This window comes from Anopheles moucheti, chromosome 2 (assembly GCF_943734755.1).
Source record: "Anopheles moucheti chromosome 2, idAnoMoucSN_F20_07, whole genome shotgun sequence".
NCBI classification, from domain to species: domain Eukaryota; kingdom Metazoa; phylum Arthropoda; class Insecta; order Diptera; family Culicidae; genus Anopheles; species Anopheles moucheti.
The window spans coordinates 22,224,556-22,247,674 of NC_069140.1; the positions used below are offsets into that span (position 1 = coordinate 22,224,556).

The following is a 23,119-nucleotide window of genomic DNA, read 5'->3' on the forward strand; positions in this document are numbered from 1 at the left end:
GACGCTTGGCTAGAGGTATTGCCTACCGGGATTTTTCGAACCGAGCCAGGCGTAAAAGTGCCCCACAAATGCGAATATCAAGTTGTGCAATGCAAGTGCTGCCATCGGTTGTTTAAATTAATTAATTTAAGTGAACGATTTCGGCGCGATCCGGTGGTGTGGATTGATAGCGGTGCCGGTCTTCACACGACCAGAACCGAGGCAAAATCCCATTCGGACCAAACCTTTCGATATGGTCATTCTAACGAAACAAAAAAAAATGAATGATTTTTTCTTCAAGCGATTTAAAAAATATTCCTAAAAGTAATTCTATTAAAGTCAAGCGTGACAGTCAAAATAACTGTTCCGGACGCTCTAATGCTAATGGTCGCGAATATTGCTCTGTAAAACTGATTCAAAGTAAGCAAAATAAATGAATCTTTAAGTTGATTGAATGAATTCGAATCTCTCTTATGAAGATTCATGTTAACGGCTCGGTTGCATGATGGCAACGGCGCCGATCTTCACACGAACGGACTGGACCAAAATCCCCCGTACGCTGGACTGACTATCCGGCTACGGGGAAATACAGCTACAGAAAGCCAGAAATGGTAGACCTAGACCTCTTTGTGTCGAGGTTGTTGTGTCGATGAAGAACAAGAATAATTTTAAAATAAACTACAGATTCATCGATTTTCTAAAGATTGATGAATCCTTGAAAATTTCTCATTTTCTTCAAAGATTAATAATTTAAGTACATCTGCGGAAATAGAGATGTTCTGGTGAATCAATGGTGTCTCTCATACTTTTGAATATTTCATATGCGTGCAAAGGTTTACTGCAGAAACTAAAAGCGCGATAGCTCAGTGATTCATGAACCTTTTGTCGAGCGCGACTCGACGCATTCCTACAAACGATTCTTCCGGAAAGATTCAATCAGTTCAACGTTCGTGAACCGTGTACGTTTTGATGGATTCTTACTCACCCTTCCTTAGGGCGGTAACACACAACAAAAAAAATGGTCCACAGATTTTCCCCATTTCTGTGCCCATGATGCAAGTGATAACATTTACATTATCTGTGTGGTTTTGCCCGCGAGCAGACAATTTTTACGACCGTACCGGTGTGTAGGTCTCGCACCCATGAGACGTTCAATATGTTTTGCAGGGGTTTGCTTTCCTTTTTTGTTTTGCAGCCAGGAAATTCAAGCTTCACCATTAACCATTACCGATGTCCCGAGATGCTATCGGGCACATTGATAAGTTGATAGCGCATTGAGTGCGTAACGGCCAAGATGCAGCTTGGTGGAAACGGAGACTGCCTTATTTCGCCTCTTTTCTTTCGTTGGTTTTCGTTTGGGGAGTTTTTGGTTCAACAAGAAAGCATGCGAATTTCGGAGCACCAGTGGGGGGATTTTTTTTCGGTTTCAAAAACATGCGTGGTGCAACTACCGTCGCATAAAGAATACTTCCATAAATGGAATAAATGAACGAGAACGCTTTAATCAGTTTGAGTTTTTTTTTGTGGTTTTTTGTTTTGTTTTACATTACAATGCCCGCTGCGGCGTATTCGGCGAAACATGATGCGCCTGTGATGGCGCCAGCTGCTGATTGTGCCTGATGCTGCCGCCGGCTGTCAGCGACCGATCGTTCCCCCGCCATCGATTGGCCAGCGGTTTAGTTTGCCGGTCGCCACAATTGTGCCAGGAACGCGCCTCGCACGGGACAAAACTCCAACCCCTCGGTTTCGATTTCGAAGGAATTTGAGGAGAAGTGTGCACGATTGATGTACCCATGTGTGTATGTGCGTCTGTGTTGCGGAGTGTTTTTCTTAAATTCTGCTTCGGCGTCTCGCGGCTCCGTACACGGAACCGGTTTACCGGTAAGACCCGCCACCTCGCCAGGAGCCCGGAGGTCGCGTCGGAAGCATCGGTACGAAAACCATCCTCCGCTCATTAAACAAGTTCTTGGCGGAGGGGTTTTCGGTCGTACCGGTCGTACGGCGAAACCGCCACAGGGACGTGACTTGGTGAATTCTTAAAGGGTTTTTTTTTGTGTATCGGCTGTACGTGGTGTTGCTCAACCACGATAACAACAATATCAATTCGTTCCCCGTTTGCCCCGAAAAGCCGTTGCACCCAACCGTACCGCACCGGAGCTGCAGGCAGGTCTTATTGCGTTTAGCCGCGTAAGAAGATCGCCTTCGTTATTTGACAGCGGGCAGTATGGGCGGCACACGGGGAAATGCGGCTTCACGTCAACGTCCTTGCACGCATGAGGAATCTCGTGGCATGCGTCGGTGGATGCGATAAATTATCTCCAGACACCGCCGTAAGGAAAGCGATGCGTTGTTGTACGGCAGAAAAGGGCCATGGTCGTGATCGCGAAGCCGAAAACCCCCCTCGCTGTCAGCTTCGATGCGTTCTTCAGCATCTCGCCGGCCAAGCAACGAGCAACAGTCCCCGCGCTCACTCACGAATATGCAAAAATGGGCAAAGGGAAAGGAAAATTCGAATGCGCCCAGCACGATCGGGCGTGCGAGATGTCGAGTGCGCCTAGCGTGCCCAGACCCAGATCCCGCAAGAAGAAAAACGCAAGTCGATTGTTTTTTTTTTTGTTGCATGTTCTGGTACGGGTTAATGTATTCCAGCCAGTTCGAAGGGGTTGGTTTTCTTTTTCCCTCCCGTCCCGGCTGGTCCGGGCTATCTGCGGCGAGTGCACTTTTTGTTGTGTTGTGCTAAATGCACAATATTTCTGGTAACCCTGCTTTTCCCCCGTACGTGTGTTCGATCGACGCGAATCGCTTTTCCCTCCGGCAAATCCTTTGCGTTTGTACTTTGCTTCTGATAGTCTTCGATCGTTAGAATATATATTTCGCCGGTTGGCTGACCGGCGCTCGGTGGATTGGTGATGATTGGAGATGTGGACAGGAGGAAAAACAAAACCCGCCTAAACCGGCGGCCGCGCAAAACCGGATCATCATATGCCGGGATGCTATGCAACTGCAGCTGCTTCCTGCTGTTGCATTATTTATGTGCCCTTCCTACGGTTTCCGCAGTTGGGGTGCGGCCAGCAATTCCACCCAGCAAGATTAGATAAGGGGTGTAATGCTGAGAAAGGGTTGGTTGACGGGAACTGCACCCCGGATCCGGAATGACCATCAAAACCGGGACCAAACACAGTGGGGACACTTTTCGCTGAATTTTTGTAACGCAGATACGCGATGAGGTGTCGCACGTTCCTATCAAGCTACGGACAGTCAATTGATCTCGTCTAGCGAATGGTGGGTAGATACCACGTGTGTATGACTCATTGTGTTTTTTTTTGTTGGGTGCCGTACAGCTCCTATGATAAATTATTTCGCCAGCTGTCTACATCTCGTGTGTTGCTCTTTACACGATGGAGAACCAAAAAGAAAAAAACCCAGCTCCCACGTAGCCAGACAAACAGACAGTATCAAAATCGCTTTCTGAATAGCGGAACGGGAGCAAATCCCGAAGGGCAAACAGTGCCATTTTCCTGATATGCACTTCGCAAACAGTAGATGAAAAATGAACTATCGTCGGTCTACAGTTGGAGCAAGGAGAGATAGAGAGCATTGCAACCAAAACCGACGACTACCGAATCATCATCATCGCAGCAACACAGAACAGGGCGGCAAATTCTTTGTCTGGGTGGAAATTTGGTGGAAAGTGTGCAACGTTCACTTGGCACATGGCAGGATGAAGGTAAATGATGTGGAAGTAACATTCGATCACGTTTTTTCCTCCACCCGGACCAGGAATTCCGCCAACATCTTGAGACAGCATCAGTGATACGTGAAAACGGAGGCCAATGCTAGAAGTTTATTGCTTCGTATCGACTTTTGCTAGCCTCCAGTTCCTTATGGAATGCTGCAATGGAGAATTTTTCCGTTTGCATTATTTATTTATTTATTTTGTTGTGAATTATTGTTGATGAGAAAAAGGCATCCATTATTGCTAATAAAAATTATGTCCATGATAAGTAATTAATTTTACTAAAAAAGGATCCATTACGTTAAACTTCATCCCGGGACCTTCCATACACCGAATAAGGTAGAACGGGCAACGTGCTTGCTGTTTTGCGTCTTGTGGCGTTCCATCACCTTTCGCGTTGTGTTGTGTTCCATCTGCATCGTGGAGTGGCCGCGCAAAATGGTGCATGTGCATGCACCGCACGCTGCTGTCGATGGGTGGTTTTCCACGCGAGTTTTCCATATCGCTAGCGATTTCAGCCGCTGTTGGTGGTTTATTTTTGTACACATCCCACAATCTCCAACCGATGGTAGATTTTACCATAAACGATCTGGCCGGGAACAAACCTGGAAACCCTGGAAGCCCTTACGTCTGGATGCTGTGACACGTGGCGTTCACTTGGTACTCTCTCATTTGTTTTCTCAGTCAGTGGTCGCCAAAGAATTATTCGCGAGCTGCACACGGCTTTTTGGTACCGTCATTGTGCGCAAATGGTACATCCTATGGCAAGCTAACTATAATTTTACCACAAGCTGTAACTGCATTAAGGCCATATTATTAAAAATACCCTAGTTGGCTACCTGGTAAAGTGGGGTGAGGGCTCATGCAGGAGTGACGTGCACAATGATTCAGAATGAATGAAAGATTTAAATCTTTCAAGAGTAAATTAATTCAAATCTCCTAGAACAGTATCTATCATGCTGTTGCTATTAAACTCACTCTCAGATTATTAAATCATAAACAATTTAGATTTTACTCTTCACGACAACCTCAAGCTCACGATTCGACTCATGAGTTATTGGGATTGAACTCTTCACTGATTTAATTTATACAAGAGTTAAGTCGTGATTTTAAACCGTAAGGCTATCGTAAAGAGTTAAATTTCGAGTTAATATAATAACACAATTACACAATTTAAATCATGGGTAGAAGGTTGCAGCAACCCCCCTCATGCAACCCCACTTGAAATTGTTGAAATCTTTATGACTGAGTTTAAGAGATTAATCTTGTTTCTAATTCTTAAACACGGATTTAAAACCCTTCGAACCAATTAAAATTCTCATTTTTATCTTTGGAGGTTTCAGGCGGTAGAAGTACCCCAGGGGTGTTCCCTATGGTTTCTATTTGCAGATTTACTCCATGTCAAAAAAAGCCTTTTTACACATGCATTGAAAACATTCCAATAGACAGATGTATCCAGTGTTTAATTATTCCTTGCCAACAATGAGAACTTGTAATCTTTCTTCATCCATTACTTTCGATTGTTTCGGCTGCTTGAGGCTTGACAGCGTCCCGAAAATGATAACCTCGATAAGCTTTAAGCGAAACGGCAAAAAATTGCTTCCGTTTACGTTCATTGTGCTCTTGAGCCATGGGCACTTTTATAACATTTGGCGCGCTTTGCTCCAAAAAGTTTGCCGACCCCTGCACTGGATGTATAAGCATGGTGTTAGCATGTGGACGACCAGTCCCGTCTCCATTGGTTCCGTGACTCACCAGCACGCAAACACCTAGCGTCATCAGCATCGCGCTGGCTGTCCAATCGGCGAAGGTCAGGTATGTTTGAAAGCGAAGCCACGCAAAAACGAAACCCCCGGCACATAAATTACGCCACCCCGTCAAACCAACCTGCTGCACGCTACGCACCTGATGTTATCTGTGGATTTCATCCGAAGCTGTGATCAATCGATCGTTGTCAGTTCATTGAGTTCGTCTGAGTTCGATGGTTACGAACGGCTGGGTCTGGAATTGAATCGCGCGAGAGAAGCACAGATCGTGCCGTGTGGTTAGCACCAAGCAATTAGCACGATCCTCATAGCGCGCGGGTCGAGTTTCGTCTAGCCCCGCGGAAGAGGATCGCGGCATCGTTCTAGCGCGACATCGTTTTGCAGCGTTTGGCATTGGCGGGGTTCTAAAATCGGCACGCCACTCGTACAGCCCGAGGCGTTGTGTGCCTGGCATTCGCTTACGGATGTGCATTTGACTACACTTGCTGAAACAACAACAGAAAAAGAAACTCCCCTCAACCCATCCCTCCAAACCCTCCCACATCGCATGTGTTAAGTGGTCATAAATTTGGATCAACGTCTTCCTCTCCCGTTTGGCGTGTTTTCCCTTACGCCGGAGGAGACCGTCCACGCGCACGTCCTTGGAGGTTGGGATGGGTGTGCGGGAGATTGTGCGCATTGGTGCGAAACACCCAACACCCCCGGTATGGGGCGGCGTGCCGCGGCAATGCGTCCCATGCCGGTTTTGCGCCGTCCTCACCATACGAGCTGCAAAGATGCGGGTTTTGCTTATTGCTGCAAATCTCGACCGCTAGCGTTGGCACGTGATTGTAGCCCCGCTTTGGTTCGCCACTTTTTTCCTTCGCTTTGTAGACACTTTTTGCAAAAGCTCGGTAATGATTAATACATTCGGTTTATCAGCAGACAGCGGAGACCGCATGAGGTGATTTAATTTTGACGCAACCATCTGTGGCGTGTAGAAGTCATTGAGCAAAACCCCAAAAGTCGCACGTTTCTGCACCGTTGGGACAAGAACTCACACGAGGAAGCAAACTCTAATTATTGCACTCGCACGTTTTCGATAAGGAGGTTGTAATTGGCGGTTAAGGATGATCACACCCGATCACAGAAAATCGTCACCCGTCGATCGGGCTCCGGCTGCTGACGTCAGGTGTTCGCGAGGCAAATAAATGGTTGTTGATATTTAGTCACCTCGCTTACGACCGGCTTAGGTTTAGTGTGGATACCGGCGAGGAAACTCATCGCCTCCTCCTAAGTAATGGCAATGTAAACACCACACACACCGGTTTCTGTGCTGAGATGGTTTCATGGGTCGCAAATTCTCTGGTATTTTGCCGAGAGATGTCTGCACTTTCAGAACACTCGGATAGAGAAAACGCGAAGAACACTATCCGTATCTTTATTTGATCGGGTAAGAATGATGTTTCTCTTCTAGTGCAAACACTTTGGCTGAATGTAAATTGTAATTAAAATTCTTCAACTATTGCTCACTTACTGTTCAAAGGTGTTCAAAGAAGGAATTGCGATAGTTCGCATGGAATGTTGCGAAATATACAGGGTGTTCAAAGTAAATTTGACAGTTACCTATGGAAATAGAAAAAAAATATTTTGGTGAAATTTAATATTTGAATTCCTTTTTATGTAAAAAGAGCAGTTTACCATATTATGTATTGATATTATTTGAATCCTGAATTCGAATTATCCGGGTGCCAATTAACTGGGTGTCAGATTATCCGTGCAGCTGAGAAAAGACGGTTTCAAAGGCAATTTTGACATATTCCGGGCAGCACTGTTGACAGAAAAATTGAAAGACCCAATTTTATATAGTAAAATGAGCTCAAATTCTTAAAGAAAACAACTATAACTTTTTTGCAACAATAAAACACCTACCTATGACACATTATACACTAGTTTTATCATAAATAGGATATGTGCTCATTATCCGTGTTATCCGATTATTCGACAACTGTCGAGTCCCGATGAGCACGGATAATCGGCGCTCCACTGTATAAACAGAACCGTAACTGGCAAATTAAGCTTGAACACCCTGTATTTTACCATACGGTTTTTTAAACGGTTTCCCGAAAAGCAGCCAGGCTGCCAGAAACCTTCACCTGTAAGCTACTTGAACATGCACAAACTTTAATGTTCTCGGACGACGAATTACTCGCCCAGGGAGGGGGCATTGTGTGTGTGTGTGCCTGCGGACCAAAGGGGCACCGCGAAACGAAAATTATTTATTCACGCGTGTGGGCATGAGGAATGCTGCGCTGGAGCCCGCGTAGAGACCCGCGAACTCTGGAAGGTGTTAAAGTTTGTAACCGGATAACGGTTGTAGTCCACCGCCGTGGTGTGGAGCCCACACGATGATGCCCAGACATTCGTTGGGCCGGGTGGGTTTTAGCATAATTTCCATACCATCCAGTGATAGGAGGTGTTTAAACTTACTCTACCACATGAATCCGCAGACGAGCTGTACGACGTTTATGATATTCACAGCCGATTGTAGTCTTTGTTTTGGGAACAAAATGGGACGATAGCTTACTGAGATGCTTATATCATCGTCTAAGATGCAAATGTCCTGTAGGGGTGTATCGATGTATAGACATATGTCCTTCCGGTTTACCAAAATTCTCCTGCGTGCTAGCAGGCACAAGGCCTTGCTCTCCTCAACCGTGAGCACAACCGCGGCAGGGTATATCCCCTTGGTAGTTTCACTAGCATCGTTGGCGTACGTGAACCTGGCAGTTCATCGTCGCCAAAAAAACGCGGAACAGCACCGATTGGTCGTCGATTGGCTGAAACTTCTCATTCCGTAATTAGTTTATGAATATTTATTGGCACTTACAGTGATTTTATGCCACTCGCTTTGCTAATGCTTCCCCGGGCCTGGTTTTTGATGAAATCTCCCGAGGGTTTTTGGTGGTGAAGTTTCATTGTTTGTCCAAACTTGGCCGTAACGAACCGTGTACCGCCTGGACGAAGGACAAACACCGAGGTTGAAATGTCATTCTCCGCTTGCCTGGCGGTGTTGCACCGGTTAGGTGTGCGCGTGCCACCGAAACAGGGTGGTGAGAACCCAACAGTTCGTTATGCTAAATGAGATTCGAAACCGAACGAGAGCCCTACCAATTCCCCAATCGTATGAATTCAACCTGATGGCGAGCTTTCGGAGCGGTTATTGGGTAAGGTCAACTGTTTCGCCTCACCACAATCCATTAAAGCGAACCGGAATCCGTCCGGATGAATATGCTTTATCGTCTAATTCCATACCATTATTTGCCACACACATTTACCGTGCGGATTGTCTGGTTTTCGGTGGGGTAGCCATAAATTTTATCGCTCACCTTAATCTTCGCTACTGTGGAATAGGTTATGATTATACCCGCGCGGTGAAACGACACCTCGTGCGACACTTAAAGCGAACCACACAAATGTGATGTGGTGTTTTATTTTATGACTTAATGAATTGGCACTGGCCGTGTGGTCGTGAGGTGTGCGCGTGTCACTGTTTTTCCACACCCCCCTTCGGGCTCAGTAGAAAGTTGCGTGCCACGTGTCACAGGGTTTGCCAAGGTGTGGAGTAATGCTACCGCTACCGTTACCGACGATGGTGACCTGATGTGTTTTTGTTTTTCGAGCCGTTGTTTACCAATTTCCGCGAGCAGAGTGTCGCGAGAAAATTCGTGTAAAATTGCATGAAATCTATGCTTACTTCAAATGACACGATTATTGCTTTTTAAATGTAGGACCAGCTTGGCACATTGCAAGATGACCCGCTACACAACTAATAACACAGAAAACCTTACGATGGGTGTTAAATTTACACGCCCTAAGTATTGTGAAGGTACCTCAGTGTGTTGATCCAGAAGGAAGACATTGGAAGATTAAAATAAATAAACACAACAACTGGCTAACCGGCTAAGACCAAATGCTGTGTATGTAGACAAAAATTTAAAACTGATATGCCAATTCGTAAAGAAAATAATCAAACAGCGTCTGACTGACTGTTTGGTAGTGATGGGAAAGTTCCATTTTCTTTCGGAACGAAATGGAACCTGCTTCCAAGATAAAAATTAAAATAATCCTGTATGGTATGGTTTTGACATATTCGTCGACATTATCAGACAGTTTAGTATAATTCATTAACAGGTTTTTGTTTACAAATAGTTTTCAATGTAAATTCACATTGAACTTCAAACATCATTAAACAGAGGAAGAAATTTAAACAAACAAACTGAAGAAGTAAGGTAGTAAGGAAGTAAATGAATGGTATGTCAAGATCGAATGATCTTTTTTTAAATCTAAAAATACGACTTATATTAAACAATGTAATATTCGAACTGATACAACGACCATATTTTGTAAAAGTTTTTCAAATAATGATTTATTCCCTCGTTCAGTAATTATCTGCCTAGTTTTAAATAAAATTCGTTTCTTACAGAATCCTCCAATGGTTCTTTAATAACAGGGTATCAACTTTGCATAAGATCAATGAATTTTGCATTATATCATTCAACGATCGTGGACAAATTCTTGTTACCGTGAGTGTTGCTTACATTCCACTAGAGCTTTCAGCAAGAGTAACAGAAGCAAACGTTAACTTTCTAATCTTCATACGACGAACAAAACATGTAGGTGCAAAAAACCTACTTCACGAATTTTTATGCACCTATGTTTGATCGTTCCACAGAACCTAATAAGTTTGGAACGAAATTCCCACCACTACTGTTTGGTAGACTGCAAGCCACCCAGCCCGGACGAATGTGAAGTCGATTAGTGAAAAAAGGGGCACAACAAGGGTAACTTTGTCAAACATTTCGTCTGTTTACTTTCCGTTTCGACAGCTCGATTAATAGGGCAACAATGTGGGAGGTGTTCGATTAGCACATGGTGGTTTTTGGTGAGTCGATTCCAACCTGTACACCGTCGTGCCAAAAAGCGGGATAACACTAATGGACCAATTTTTGGGAAACCGTCCGTGCGTGTGCGCGGAAATGGTGCTTTGCACGGCTCGCGAATGAAGATAATTTTAGACGTGACTTCGATGATGTGATCCGGCGATGGGTAATGGTTTAATTTATTTTTTTTCTTCTTCTTCTAGAGAACGTGCACTATTTTCCAAGGAAGTGAGATTGTAAGTAATCAATGAATTTATTTCTGATTGGCGATTATATTAATCCCTTGGTTGCAGCAAATCTGATACAGCCGTCTCGTGTCTCTCGCTCGTGTCTCGCATCTGTTGAAAAGTCTTCCGATACAAATTATCCGGTCTGGTTTAAACTGGCCCGAGTGCGTGAAACCTGTTGGCGGTGGTTACATGTTTGCTGTCAGGGTTGATAACGACACGTACATCTAATGTCGGTGCTGCAATGAAGATAACCGCAGCCGCAGAACAGGCAAAACGGGCCTCGATCCGACGATTGGTGAAGGGTTTCACCAGCAAACGGACGCCGCGATGCACGATGTCAAGGCGGTGCGATTTCATGCCCGTCGCCCGGTACGACCGGTTTGCGGGGATCGATCCTCACCCATTTTGGCACCTGCTGCACTGTCCTTTGACAGATGGATATCTGATGCCCTTTCTGCAATATGCACGTATGCACACACGACCCCGTATGCAGCCGGTTGGTGGCCGGGTTGATCGTGGCAATCCACCGACGATGGTTTATTTTAGCGCGACTACCCACCGGTGTTGCAAAACAGGACTGGTCGTGATCGCGTTGGGGTTTTAGCGTGGCAAAACGCGGATTAGATGGCTGCCTGCCATTGCGTACATGTTCGTGCGGTTAATCCGATTCTCTCACGTCGTACGATGTTGGTACGAAGCATAGTCGTAAAAGGAAGGGTCTAAAGTTTAGATTTCTCTTTCGATTTCCTTGACGATCGACATGTAGGTTACAACATTTAAATCTATATCTCAACTACGTAGCAAAAACCCAAACAGTACACTTAGTCAATCAGTAATCGCTCTTGTTCAATGCAGCACCCAGTAATTCTTAAAGACATGTTAATCAAACGAATTGGAATTTTCATCCGGTTTTCTTTACACCGTTGGCCAGAACTTACCAAGAGCGTTCGTTATGTTTTATAGCAAAAAGTATTGTCGAATCCTTAGCCAAATATCGCTTTTTTAACTTTAAACAATCGCTATATAGTTGAAATGTTATATTTCATTATTACTAGCATGTTAAGTACATGATTATAGTAACTCTTCTTAGACTATGCATACCTTTCGGCGGCTTTCCGAAAGTAAAATTGCTGTACAAGGTGCTATCTCTTCCGTGGATGCTCTCCTGGTACTATACTTTCGGAAATCCTGGTGCAATTTCGTTTATACTTTCAAGTCACAGAGTCGATATTCTTCTCTGCATTTAATTGATCTAACCGTGCAAATAGACATGCAGCGATTTTTCTTGGAGCGAAATTTAGCAAAGTAGCTCAATCTTGCAAAAAAACTTCACATCTCATTTCGAGACAATTTAGCGCCTACTGAGGTTGTCAAATCATTACATTGTTTTACAAGCCGGCTCGTTATCCATCGCAAAATCGATGCAAAATCGAAAGCACCAGTCGGCTCTGTCATGCCCAAATGCGTGTCCTCATTCTTCTCATTGTTGAATAAATTCGTTTATAACCTGCAACTTACAAAAAAATATAATTTTGAACACAAACTACTTCTATTTTTTATTTGTGTTTGTAATCATTGACAGTTAAAATTGAGCTTTTTCATGCATTTGATGAAAACGACAAGCCGTTTTTTTATATATCAAACTTATCAACGCATTTAATCGAATGTCTATTTGCACGGTTAAATACAATTGTTTTTCTAAGAACTTCAAGTCTAAATAAGAATGCCAAAACAAAATTGAATTCATTCAAATCATACGGCTATATTATTCTAAGCTTCGTGTTGAATACGTAAAACGTTCTTTCAAACGTGCTGAAGGTCCTCAAAATATATAACTTCAACAAAAAATATTGTAACGTTACTTGAGCGATTTAAATTGATATTGTAGTCGGTACGCTTATTAGAAGACGAACATGTCTTACACTGAAATAATATTAATATCATAAGAATGTTGCACATAATATGATACGATCAAACACATTTCCCTTGTCAGCCATGTCAGTCAATTTGTGTGTTTGGAATGTAGCACCATTTTCATATTGATGCCGCCTGAATACAATGCACATCAAAGCAATTTCGAACGGCTGTCTTATTGTACAACAGAAAAAAAACAAAAACCCCATTCCATTTTGGGCCTAACATCTTCATGCTGGTAGTGGCGTAAACGCTGTAAACGTTTCCCCGGCAACGGCAACATTTTACCTTTCAACCCCCAACGCCGGAAAGCTCTGCACCGCAAAGACCAGCAGATAATTTATTGTGTCACCAAAATCTCACACCAACTGCCACATAAACTGGCCAGTGTGTATCGTTTGCGGATCGGGAGAATATTTTTTTTTTACGACCAACCCGTGTTCTGGGTACATTATGCTTGTTCTTATTGCGCGCTGCGTATTACGGCTTGGATGCGTGACGAAAGTTTCGCGAAGCGCTTACCGTACCAGTCCGGGTGTGTGTAATGAATATCCTGTAATCAATAACTGTCAACGGAGTGTGCATGCACGTGCGGCTGTATTCGTTTTTGCTTTACCGAACATTACCTTCGATATGGGGGTTTCCACTGCTGATTCTGGTTTAACTCGCCACATGTGCTGCATTTTCGAATGGGCGAAGTGAGAAAAAAAAGATGTGCGTTCTGAGCAGTGTGAACATTATTCACCATTTGAAGGCATAAGCACATCCACCACGCTACAATGTTGGTATTTCGTCTGTACCTCTCCATTCGGAGTGTATGGCAGGTGTTTTTCGCGAACATCAGTGTACTAAAATGCACAGTTTAGGTTGTGCGATAAACAACGAAATGTGCCACACTTTTGAGTGATAAATGGTAACAGACGGAGAATGGACCGATGGACACTATGGAAATTTGTGTACTGGCAAGTGAGACTGTCGCGTAGCGATCAATCACATTGCTCAGGATTTATGAAGATATCTGCAAAACTGTTCAATGAAGTACGCTCTGACAAATCACGGCAATTATTGGTCAGACTTTAGGAGATCGCCCGGTGCTCGGTGCGCATTGATCCGCACGCTGTTGTGCTTAGCTGCAAAGGTTTATTATTTATTATGTGATAATTACTACCAATTAATTCTTGTCTTTCCACGCAACACTGCTGTCTATGGACGTACACATTCACTACAGTGCCTATTTATCGCCGCTGGATAATGTTTGTTTGGGTCAAGTTTTGCTCAATTGTTGGCGCATACGTCTACGAAACCCATTGCCATTGGCATTGCTCATCCACCCTAAATCGAGTCATCACAAGTCCCACGCTGTTCGCTGATGAACGTCCATTATCACGCGATCCGATTTGATTATCCAATCTAGTCCCATCTGAAGGCAATCCGAAGCGAATGTAATTTCTTACCGTACGGTATTACCGTCCCGACCGTGTGCTCCGCCGACTCCTACAAGGTGATCGCCATGGAAGCAACGGCAACACCTCCGAGCTATCACGAGTGCTGCCGCCACCGCCGATGCAAAAGGGACGGAGCAAACAGATTAAGATGGTTACCGGGTGTCCTAAATTGGATAATTTGGCGTGACAAAGCTTGCCGCCCGGCAATAGCGTTTCACTATGGAGCTGTTCCGTTGCGGCGTAATGATCCGGTTGATTATCATCATACCGCGGAGCTGTTTTCTTGGAGCAAGCGAAGAAAGCGATCTCCGGTCACTTACAGTTCTTCGCGCTTCTCCGTTCTCCGTCGAGCCTTATCTAGGCGTTTGGTGGAAAACTTTCATTCAAGATCGGACCAGATATGCTAATCGCGTACACCGCACTACTGAAACCATCTCCCGCGTGCCCGCTTCCGAGCGGAATGGAACCGTGGGCTGATAAACTTCCTGGATCATTGGCCAGTGGTGAAAACGGAATATTCGAAAATGTTCCGGATAGGTGGAAGGTCCGCGAATGACTTGCCACACACCGGCAGCGGCAATGCAGATAAATGACCCGGAATGATTACTAAAGGAAAGGATCGCCAACTCGATCAAGCGTGATGCGTGTGGAATACCACATTCCACCAGTCAGCTGGCAAGAAGATTATTGCGACGTTCGTCTGTCGAGGGGTTTGGTACTTGTTGGACGAATGGTGTCCGAGCCCACCCACGGCTAAACCGGCGTCTGTTTCGAATTGTTTATGTAGCAGGGGCACAGTCGCACTGGATGGCAGATTGAATAAGAGGGACAGCATTTTAAACAGGTTCCTGTACAGGTTCTCCACTTACACTTGGCGTTTTCTTATAACTTGCTGATCGACTTCTGTTTTCTATCCGTATGGTTCTACAATATCTTCTTTACCTTAACCATTGGTTTCACTTTCAAATGAAGTGAGGTACACAGTTTGAAAATCTCCGCAGATAAAAGCTGTAGAATAACGCACACTGGCAAGAATTCCTCAGGGAATTTCAGGGCAACAATCAGTGAAAATTAGATCGCTAACAAGCTGAACTTATTTTGCTTACGGTCGTTAAGCCGTCCTCCATATATCGCCCTTGACTGCACTGCACCAATGGGCACAGTAGTGCGAAGAAACCTTCTGCTTTGGCGATGTCTGCCTGGAATGGTTTTGTTAGGAGCACTGCTCTCACACCGTACCGGAAGGCGTAGGATGCAGTTAAGTGTGTGAAGCGCTCCATTCATTTGCTTTTTATTGAAAATTTTTACCACATCTCGCGGCCAGTTGATACTGAGCTAAATAAGAGATGTGGCGTAGAGACTGCAAAACTGGAAATGAATTCATGGAGAGGGTGTTGAATAGAATAGTCCATCTAGGGAAGAATCAATCCCAGCATGCAACCGACGATCGGGGATGAATTTGTGTACGTCTGTGGCATCTCATTTGCCAGCTCGTTTGTAACGCATCTTAATTAACTGTCGCTCGTTTAACCCCGAATGTCGGAGTGTCACACCATTAGGCCGGCATGGTTCCAAATGGACGTGGAATGGAAGGAAGCGTACATTAGCCAGATGGACGAAATGCGTCCTGCTACCATCCAGCCAAACACCTTATTTGTAAACAAAACGACACACATCACCGACCGCCAAATGTGCCAAATGTAACCCAAATTCCGTCAGCACATCTGGCGACCGGCAAGCTAGATTAGGCAAGCCAATGTTCGCTTCGTTTCAACGAGTCCAAATGCTCACCCTCCAAAAAAAAAAAGAAAACTGATCGTCGTTTGAAATCTTTATGAACGTGAAGCGCATTAATGTGCTCCCGTCGAGTTCGCGACATCGATACTTGATCGCGCAAACAAGTCTCGCGTCGATCAACACCCGGAAGCGCTCACGATCGTCATGCATTCCGTCTCCAAATTTGAGCAATTCGAGCGTGGCGAGATTTTTTTTTTCGTGTGTGTGTGTTAAGCACAACGTTTTAAAAAGTAATGGCACGATACCGATACGGAGCGTCGGTACATCGGTTTCACACGATTCGACAGCAACCACCCTCGAAATGGTTAATCGGTTCCATGCTGGTTCCGACTGGTTTCGTTTGCACAACACTCACAAACAAATGGCCATTCTCTGATTACTTTCTTACCATAAACGGGGCCGTCTTGCTGGACCTCATAAATGCTAACCTCGGGCCTCGACAGTAGCATATAAGTAGCACAGCACAGCATGCGTCCTACGGTAGCCAGTCGCTTGATGTTTTTAATGAGCGATTTGATGGCTGCCGACGGTCTGTTTGGCGGGAAGTAGGAATGTGGGAACCTTAGAATGGTGTGTCTCCTATAGGAAACTTAGAATGTTGACCGGTCATTCAACAGCATGGTGTCAGTTGTCATCGATTTAGCTAAGTTACCATATGTATAGCCAGAAGAACGGTTTGGGAGGGAACGAACATATCGGCGCGACAGGGAATGGTCTGTTGCTAAGAGATTACACTAAAGCATGACTTGCTGCTGTGGAGTTCTAATAGATTGTCCGATATTTTAGCGTTCGATTACCGATCGGCTCTCAAGACACACGTAAGATGGCGAGAATAGATGTTAATAGCTAAAGCAAACACACTGAGCGAGTTGGACATCGTAGCTTACTTCTCTTGTTCCAGCTCTGCTAGCGCTTGTTAACTCAGTGTACTTTCCAAAGGGGGTGTGAATCATTTGCTGATGTCCCGGAAGTCCAAAAATGTCCGACCAACAGACCTCAAACAGCATGCGACGGTTGGTAGACATGTTGTTGAAGTTGTTGTTAAATCGTTTTGTCCTGGTTGGACGACAAGTAAATACTTCGATTCCCACGGAAGCCTTTTCGTTGAACTTCCTTATGGAAGGCCCCTCGACACTCGCGCATTAAAAACGCATATGGGCGGCGTTGGGGATGCTGTGTGGCACTAAAAACGGACGTTAAAAACCACGTTGAGAATGTTTGGACATTGGAGTTACTTGTTACTTCAAGTTCTACCCGCGCTCGTTACTTTCTTCCGGTTTTATAGCTCTTGCATGTTATGTTATGCCGCACATAAACTAATCGTTGATTGGAATGTCTCCATTTGGCGTTGTACGCCGCTGTCTCCGCTGAATGTTATGTTGCCCTTTCACGAAAACTGACGCTGCAAGGGTAGCTGCGGTCGTAAACAATCGAACGGCATTGTTTGGTGAGGTGAGTAAGGCACTATAAAGTGCCCCGGGAGGAATCGATCGGAACCATCGTCCCCAAGCCGAAGCAAACCCCGTTCGATGGCACCACAGCCACGACACTTCATGTTTCCGGGGCAGTCCTCCGCGAGTGGCTTGGTGGTAATATTGTGAAGAGAGACCGTAAAAGCGACAATATACCCGTTTTATTGTCAAACGATGGTAGATGACGTCCGTACGATCGGCGCACGTAGGATCCGCTTACGCTGCCACAGGCGAGTGAGAAAACCCAGGATAGTAGCCAAACTATCGGGCAAACCGGGTGTGTTACCTTTCACCCGGGCGCTTTCCGGTTCCGGGTCCGTGCCGGAGGTCTCTTGGAGGGATGGGAATGGATTCAATAAGCTAATAAGATTTTCCTGCCGCTTCGATGACGCTACCGGAATGCGACGAAATCTAACAATGGCGGACTGCGCTGTCAACGACAATAGTCGGTGACCGTTCCGAGGACGTGACGTGGAAGGTGAATTATGATGAGCCATTTCTTCCAGCTCTGGATCCTGAAGGGGGGGATTTTTCCTTTGCTCTCAGCGAGCCACATACAGCCGATCCAGAATCGATCGATGATTTGATGATGAGTGGATCCATGTGGAGGAACAGGCGAAGGCAATCGGCAATGACCAGCAGCAAAACGGAGGGCGCAATGTATCTCGCTTTCATCCTGGCGCAACATGCGCTCCGGGTATAAATAGAAATGTTTATGAGAGCAATATGAATTCCTATCACACACATATGTTTCGACGAATGGACAAATGGCGCCCCAAACTGGCCGGCACTGGAGCCACGCCGGTGCCGTCGCGTAATGGATATTAGAGTTTTATGGAAAGTGAGAAAATTATGTGTGCAGAACGCAGAATGGTTTGCACCAAAAAAGAAAAAAAACTGGAGCCAATCGATGGAAGTATGCCACATCAGCAGAATGGAATACGAAGTGTTATTAATGCGTTGTTTAAGAGAAGCATTTGTGCTGTTGTTGAATGAGTAACAACCTGGCTCTGTAGATGTTACAAACCACTTTATACTGGTAACTACCACACTTGCCGTACTTTGTTCTAACTGCGCTGTACTGCATCCGGTATCGATATCCATCTATTTCTGCACACTGTATCCTTCCATCTGGTTCCACTCTCGTTGCTGACGTCAAGTTCACAGCACACATCAGGCTTAAGCGCTTGAAAAAATCAATCCAACATCAGCTTCCATCTCACGTGGAATCGAACCGCGCGAACATGGATGACTACCAATAAATAGGCAATAAACAGTGGTAAGTTTTGTATTTTTTGCGAACATGTTTTCACACGTTGTTCACTTACACACTTTGGTCGGAGGATTGCTTTTTTGCTTCTCCATGTAGTAGCACGTTCCGGGGGAATTGTTTGCTAAGTCACACAAATCACCTGAATGAAGGCGTAACATTTAACAGTGCTTTCTTCGAACGGTGTGGTCCAGTTGCCCTTGGGTGCAGTTCATTTTACATGCACAAGGTAAATGTAGTTTCCAAGGTAACTACAGAAAGGTTAACCGTTGCGTCTGCTTTGGAATCCTTACAAATTCTTCCTCAAAGCAATCTGCTCTTTCACCATAGCAACACTTCAAACAAGTTAGCCGGAACATTCGGAAGCAGGACTTTATTGGGACCATTTCAGCATTTGCATTATGTAGAATGAGAAAGCAAGAAAGAGAAGGAGAGAGAGAGAGAGAGAGAGAGAGAGAGAGAGAGAGAGAAAAGAAAAAAAACTGTCTTCTAAATGGACCGAAATTTTTGCAAGTCTTTTTACACACACCTTCTAGCCCGAAAATATGAGTCCGTCATAATAATAAATGGGGAACGTCTGCAAACAACAGCCCAGCATCGTTAATACAGCGGTCGATGTAGGTGTGCACGGATGCGCACTCGAAATGGTTGCAAGGTGGCAGGAAGTTCATGATTGTCACACATTTTTCCACCCACTTAACCCCGTTTTTAACGGGCCAACGTTCCCGGTCTCTAAACTACGTGGCACAACCCTATGTCCCTCCTGTCCAGGGTTGATGCACGCCCGGAACTGGAGCACGATGCGCAGGAGGGTGAGTGCCCTGATGGGAAAGGGCTAATGCGATGGCATAAAGAAGACATTGGTCTTTTCGTCTAAGTTGCTCGGTGCGCTTGCTTCCTGACCGGCTGTCGCTTCCTCATCTAGTCCGCAGTGCTTTGGCCATCTCGGTGTGTTGTGTGCAAGGATAATAACTCTGTTGCCAATTTCATCACCCTTCTCGGATGCTGTCGGGAGCTGTGGATGTTAAATTATGTAGTAAACAGGAGTTCAGTCTCCTGGACCAACCGGAGACAGGAGTAGTTGGGTTAGCTAAAACACGGTTCAGATCCGGTGGGAATGTTGCTGATTGGGGGTGACTCTCATGATTAAACATATGTAAGTGAATACTTCGTGAAGCGCGTATCAATGGCGCCACCGAGTCGTGTTGAAATGGGGACAAAAACGGATGCATCTCTCGCTGTGGGAGCAATTCCGATGGATTTTAACAGTGTCTATTATCACATGTTTTAGGGGTTTTCGATCAAGAAAGAACAGTGTTATTGCGTTATTGTCGTACAACTACGCTCTATCTGGATCGAATGAAATGCCTGCGCATGGCACTGTACATACCGACCTAAACTCGTGCGGTCAAAAACATTACTTCACCAGGGAAATGCGGGGTTCGCAGATACTTTGGTCGATTGCTGGAATAGTTACCGCTTGAACCAACGTACACAAACGTGGCGCAACGGTTGCAAAACCCTCAAGGCGCGTCAGTCACACTTCATGTGCCAGTGCTCGCAAGGAGGGCTTTCCAGTGTACTGTGGTACTTTGGTATTTTTGTTTTCGCTGCGAGTCCTTGCATGTATTCCAGCAGACCAATAATTTAACGATGTTTCGCGGTTTTGTTAAGTAGTGGAATTTTTGTCGTCGCCTGAATGACGTGGCTGTGGTGGTTTTGGGGAATTTTTCTTCCCGAAAAACGCGACCGATGGTTTTCAGCGTGGAATGTCTGCACTCATTAACGACGTACCCTCCCCCCGGGGCAGGATGTAAGTTATGGCGGGTTAAACGATGTGGAATAAAATTCCAGTGGCTTCAGCGTGAAGGTTCATTGAATTTGCTGAGCAAATAGTTGGTGCGGTGGCTTCTAGTGAAGCGTTAGCCATTCTGGAGACACCATCAGAACCGATGATGCTGTAATGCGAGCGACGTTCGGTGTGGTCGCGTCAATTAGATGTACTAAATCATACCACGTTTGATATCGCTTTTTCGAACAACGATGTGGTTTTAGTACATTGAATTTTGGCAATCAGTATTAAAATGTGATGAACAACACAATTTCGCCGACAGTTTTTTCCGTCGCACAATGTTTAATGTATTGAACTATATTGCTAAGCACACATAATCCCTTTCAGTTCCCTGCCTAAACACAGTTCCACATTCCAGTGCGTTACATCGCAAAGGAAGCGTAAAAAGCCTGGTCAAACAATCTGCCTTAACCGGACCGGGTAACAGTGTCCCCCCAAAACCGCTTGCTGTGACACACTTTTTCGGTGGCGACCATCACCGGCGACGAGACCGGGAATAGAGCGAAACCGGAAATCGAAAGCAATCAGCCAAGACGGCGTCGGCGATGAGAGGATCGAGAAATCGTCTCCGAATGATGTTTGTGAATGAAAGGGGTGGGGGTGGGTGGAGAAGGGGGGGTTGGGAGTCGAGCGACATAACATCCATTTCTGCCCAGAAACACACATAAGCCCGTAACCGGTTGCGGCCGGACCCAAATTAGTACTGATGTCGCCATTTTGCGTCCTCGACAGGGTGGCCCTCCACCGATCAATGAATGGAAGTTAATTTTAGTCGAGTGGGGTCAGTTAGGATCGGTTTCGGGACGACTTTCTTCGATGGAAATGGTTATTTCTTGTGCCTGTCATTCATTCATTCAATCGACCATTTCATTCATTAGCTGCCAGACCATGCGGGTGGGCATCCGAAACCCATTTCGTAGCTCCTTAAACGTAATGCGGCCTGGTATGTTGCCGCAATCGGGACAAAGATGACTCAAATTAACAGACAGAGAGCGAGAGAGATAAAAAAACTGAGGAACGAAAATGGGCGAAGAAAGCAAGTAGCAATACCGATGGAATGCTTTGGGTTGGCGTTGTTGATTCATTGATGGTTTGGAAATGGTTGCAAATGGTAATCAATTATGGAGCGAGTCAAATTTAGCATTCGTCTTTATGCTTCTGTATCACCGGCCGACGGTAAGCTATAGGCGTGGAGTGGAAAATCAGTGCCCTGGTCTTTGATTGGGGAAAATTGCTTTTCCACCGCACCGACGGAAACGGGCCACGAGTGGGTCCTTCAGTGCAGTGCAGAGACAGAGGAAAAGCGAGCGAGTGAAAAACCGACCAAAACGGGCCAAACGGGAGTGATTCATGGCAAAGGTGTCCATCGGACGGGGGGTTTGATTCGAGGTAGGTGAGCATTAACAGAAGCTCGCTACCACTATCATCCTACCCGAGACGTGTCGGTACTTCGTTTATGGGGTTTTATTTTTGCGGCTTTTCCCAACCCCGGGCGTGTAGTAACCCTTTTAAGGGTTGATTGGATGTGTGTTGCAAAATAAAAAAAAGGAGAAGAAAGGAAGCAACCCTGCGCAAGGGGAGGAAAATAACAGACGCATTGCCCCGACGCATCATCTGCCACTCACTTTAAAGCATGTGTAGAAGCAAAACGCGAACAAAATGTTCACCTGCGGCTGGTGTGGTAGCAAGGAATGGACTAATGGAAAAAAGAAGGACACCAAAAAGGTTAGCCATCATGTTGTAGTGAAAATATGGCAATCGAATGGAATGGCTGTGTGCGGCGGTTCTTTTTAGCGGAAGATTGTATCCATCCGTTGCTTTAAAGCACTTCAAGCTGTGCTTTCCCCCAAATATGGCAATAGCCTTAGCAGGTGGTGCTGGTGAGCTGTAACGAAAACGACGAAGATACACTCACCCGGCGTGAGTTAATGTGATGACACAGACACACACACACACAAGTGGGATACAACTTTTCCCGTTTCCGCAACCCGGGGACAGGCCACCGCATACCGGGTGGGTAGCGATGAATCAGACAATATTGCGTCGATTGCACACTCCAACTTGGTCGGGGCAAAAAAAAGGGGTTTCCCGCTTTCGTTAAGTCGATCGTCGTTTATCTGCCGCGGGATGGGTTTGGAAAATAATTTAATAAATGGCAGAAGCACCAACCCCCAAATCATAATCGGCCACGGTACCGGTTAGCGTCGGCGGTGCGTTTATGAATTTTGAATTTAATTTAATGATCAAAGGGACGACCACGGTACGAAGGATACGGTGTACAATTCCCTTATGGAAATTGGTCATTAATATTTATTGGCTATATGGGGATGATTTCCGCGTCTCGATTAGTTGGGAGCATTTTAAATAAAGTAATCCCAAAGTTAAACGTTACGGTACGAGCGCATTTTGAATGAAGAGCCCTAAAGATGTACCGAATGCGACGATAATCGCCTCGGTGTGAGCTTGGCGTCCGAACTTGATCTAACCGATCTTCTACATGAGGCGCTTTTTCAGCTCATGTTTTTATTTTGACAGCTTGTTGCACAATGGGATTAGATCATGATGGATAATGGTTAGATTCGATATAGATAGATTCGAAACAAGATAAATTTAAGATTAAGTTTAATGAATCATCCTATTTAATTACAATATGATGTAGCAATTTCCCGAACAACGCGAATTTGTAATACGCGGGTCTAAAATTTTGGACTGTTCGTATAATTTTGTAAGTGGAAT

The 23,119-nt window shown here is 45.2% G+C and overlaps 1 protein-coding gene across 2 annotated transcripts in view; it reads left to right on the top strand.

Moving 5' to 3' along the window:
• Positions 1–23,119, top strand: part of LOC128309903 (extracellular sulfatase SULF-1 homolog) — a 49,175-nt gene that overhangs the window by 4,199 nt on the left and 21,857 nt on the right. Inside the window, exon 2 of one of the 2 annotated variants that reach the window (XM_053046402.1) lies at positions 10,607–10,639. The exons of the other annotated variant lie outside the window; for it this stretch is intronic. The gene's annotated coding sequence lies outside the window, so the exon portion shown is untranslated. The remainder of the gene's footprint in view (positions 1–10,606; positions 10,640–23,119) is intronic. 2 annotated transcript variants of the gene reach the window in all.